Genomic DNA, 3350 nt, shown 5'->3' with positions numbered 1-3350 from the left:
AACGCTACCCCTTCGTCTGTTCTTCAATATGTGTGTGTGTGTGCTCAGTCGCTAAGTCATAACCGACTCCTTGCAGGACTGTAGCCCGCCAGGCTCCTCTGTCCATGGGATCTTCTGTCCTCTCTGAATATCTGGCGCACTTAGCAGCTCTCCCAGTCGGGGGTACCTTGCTGTAGTCTGCTTTGGATCCCAACGGAATTTTTCCCTTTATTTTTATATTTATTTTTTTCTCCAGCTGAGTTGGAACATCCTTGAGACCCTAGCATCATCTGCAGTGACCAAGGTGAACCCAGGTAGAAAAGCTATACCTTTTTTTTTTCTTTTTTTGGTTGAACAGTTATTCTAAGAGTGTGATAACACTTGGTGATGATACAAAGGAGAGAAGCGCTTTGCTTTGGAATTGGCGAGTTCAATATGAAAGAGTAGGGAGGAGGTCCCCATGGGGAGGAGACAAGAGAGGACGACGGAAGCCTCACACCCAGAGCAAAGTCTCCACACACGTTGAGACAGCCATAAGGATGGGAAGAGGGGCATGATGGGAAATTCCTTTGGTGTCACACAGGAAGCTGTCAGGGGCTTCCCAGGCAGTGCTAGGGGTAAAGAACCCACCTGCCAATGCAGGTGATGTAAGAGATGCTGGTGGGTTCGATCCCTGGGGCGGGAAAGTCCCCTGGAGGAGGGCATGGCAACCCACTCCAGTATTGCTGCGTGGAGAATCCCATGGACAGAGGAGCCCAGTGGGCTACAGTTCATAGGGTCGCCAAGAGTTGAATATACCTGAAGTGACTTGAGTACAGGCACAGGAAGCTATAGCGCTTGTAGCGCTTGGGTGCAGGGAGATCTCGTTGTGGTCGTCTGTGGTCATTCCCACCTAAGCTGCAGCAGCCCCAGAATCAGATGCTAACCACGGGGAGGTTGGAGGAAGCATCGTCAGACAGGAGTTCATTTCCCTTGGCTTCCCTTTCTTCTGGGCCAGTTTCGACATCTACCCTGTACTTGTGTGCGTGCATGCTAAATCACATCAGTCGTGTCCAACTCTTAGGGACCCTGTGGACTGTAGCCCGCCGGGTTCCCTGTCCATGAGATTCTCCAGGCAAGAATACTGGAGTGGGTTGTCATTCCCTCTTCCAGGGGATCTTCCCCACCTAGACAGCGAACCTGTGTTTCATGTCTCCTGCATTGGCAGGCGGGTTCTTTACCTTTATTGCCCCCGGGAAGCCAAATATAAGTGTTAGTGAAAGTGTTAGCTCAGTTGTGTGCTGACTCTTTGCGACCCCATGGACTCTAGTCCACCAGGCTCCTCTGTCCATGGGATTCTCTAGGCAAGAATCCTGGAGTGGGTTGCCATTCCCTTCTCCAGGGGATCTTCGCAACTCAGGGATCAAACCTGTGTCTCTTGAATTGCAGGCAGATTCTTTACCATCTGAGCCACCAAGGAAGCCCTCATCAATGTCATACACAATCATGCCATACACAGTCAGGGATTCCCTGATATCTCAGTTGGTAAAGAATCCACCTGCAATGCAGGAGACCCCAGTTTGATTCCTGGGTCGGGAAGATCTGCTGGAGAAGGGATAGGCTACCCACTCCAGTATTCTGGCCTGGAGAATTCCATGGACTGTACAATCCATGGAGTCGCAGAGTCGGACACGACTGAGTGACTTGCACTTTCACTTTCCTACATAATCTAGTGCCTGGCACACCGCAGGCGCTCAATAAACAAAATCCTAAAGTGTGTTTAAGATTATTCATTTTCATTTAAAAATGAATTGAATGAATTATGGGCTTCCTTTGTGGCTCAGCTGGGAAAGAATCCGCCTCCAATGTGGGAGACCTGGGTTCGATCCCTGGGTTGGGAAGATCCCCCGGAGAAGGGAAAGGCTACCCACCCCAGTATTCTGGCCTGGAGAACTCCATGGACTGTATAGTCCATGGGGTCCCAGAGAGTCAGGCACGACTGAACGACTTTCACCTTCACTTTCTTAATAAATTACTGACACATGCTACCACGTGGAGGAATCTCTAGAACACACTAAGTGAAAGGAGCCAGGGAGGAAAGGTCACCTATCCCATGATTTCACTTATACGGAATGTTCAAGACCAGTATATCATTAGAGACAGGAAGCAGATTAATGGTTGCCTGGGGCCAAGCAAAGGCAGACTAGAATGAGGCCTAAGGGTGAAGGTAGCACAATTCTGTGAATATATTACATGCCATGGAATCGTCTGCATTAAAAAGGCTAATTTTATGTTATAGGAATATCATGTTGGCAAAAAAAAAAAAAAAGTGTCAGGAAAGTTCCTGAAATGCAAAGAATTTTTTCAAATTAAAATTAATTTAGAATTGGAAAAAGCAATCTAAGTTCTTTTCTGACTGAACTGCAGAAAACACAACAGTCTCCTCCGCTGGATGTGTGTCTGCAGTTTAATTCCAGAGAAACACACAGACAGTGAGACCCACTCACTGAGCTACGTGCTAAGTTACTTCAGTCATGACTCTGTGCGACCCCAGGGACGGTAGCCCCGCCAGGCTCCTCTGTCCAACGGAGTCTCCAGGCAAGCATACTGGAGTGGGTTGCAGTGCCCTCCTCCAGGGGATCTTCCCCACCCAGGGATCGAACCCACGTCTCTAGGGTCTCCTGCATTGGCAGGAGGGTTCTTTATTGCTAGCGCCACTTGGGAGGCCCTATATTTGTGTGAAAGTCGCTCAGTCTGTGACTCTTTGCGACCCCATGGGCTATACAGTCCATGGAATTCTGTAGGCCTGAATACTGGATTGGGTAGCCATTCCCTTCTCCAGGGGATCTTCCCAACCCAGGGATCGAACGCAGGTCTCCTGTACAGCAGGCAGATTCTTTACCAGCTGAGCCACCAGGGAAGCCCAAGAATACTGGAATGCGTAGTCCATGCCTTCTCCAGCGGATCTTCCTGACCCAGGAATCGAACCGGCGTCTGCTGCCTTGCAGGTGGATTCTTTACCAACTGAGCTGTCAAGGGAGCCGTGCAAATACACAAATTCGCTGTGCGTGGTTCAGTTGCCACCCACCGTCTGACAGAACTGACCCTGCAGCCACCCAGAATGAAACCTGGATACAAGTTGGATACAACCTGGATACAACTGCTTGAGATTCTTGAGGCAAAGAACCATCGTTTCCTTAATATAAATAGAAGCAGTAAATGATAACTGCGTAGCTAACAGGCAAAGGGGAAGCAATGCCAGGTTTCACGCATCTCACAGTAAAAGCTGCACTGACCTACTGGTTTGCCCGTTCCCAGAAACACTACCCAGCCATGCTGACAACGAGCGCCCGCTGAGCAAGACCAAGGCAGAGAGGCACATTGTGTATTTC

The sequence above is a fragment of the Moschus berezovskii genome, chromosome X (assembly GCF_049115385.1).
Source record: "Moschus berezovskii isolate FMDL1 chromosome X, NW_MosBer_1.0, whole genome shotgun sequence".
NCBI lineage: Eukaryota > Metazoa > Chordata > Mammalia > Artiodactyla > Moschidae > Moschus > Moschus berezovskii.
The sequence above is the reverse complement of the archived record's forward strand: the minus strand, read 5'-3'. Positions refer to the sequence as shown.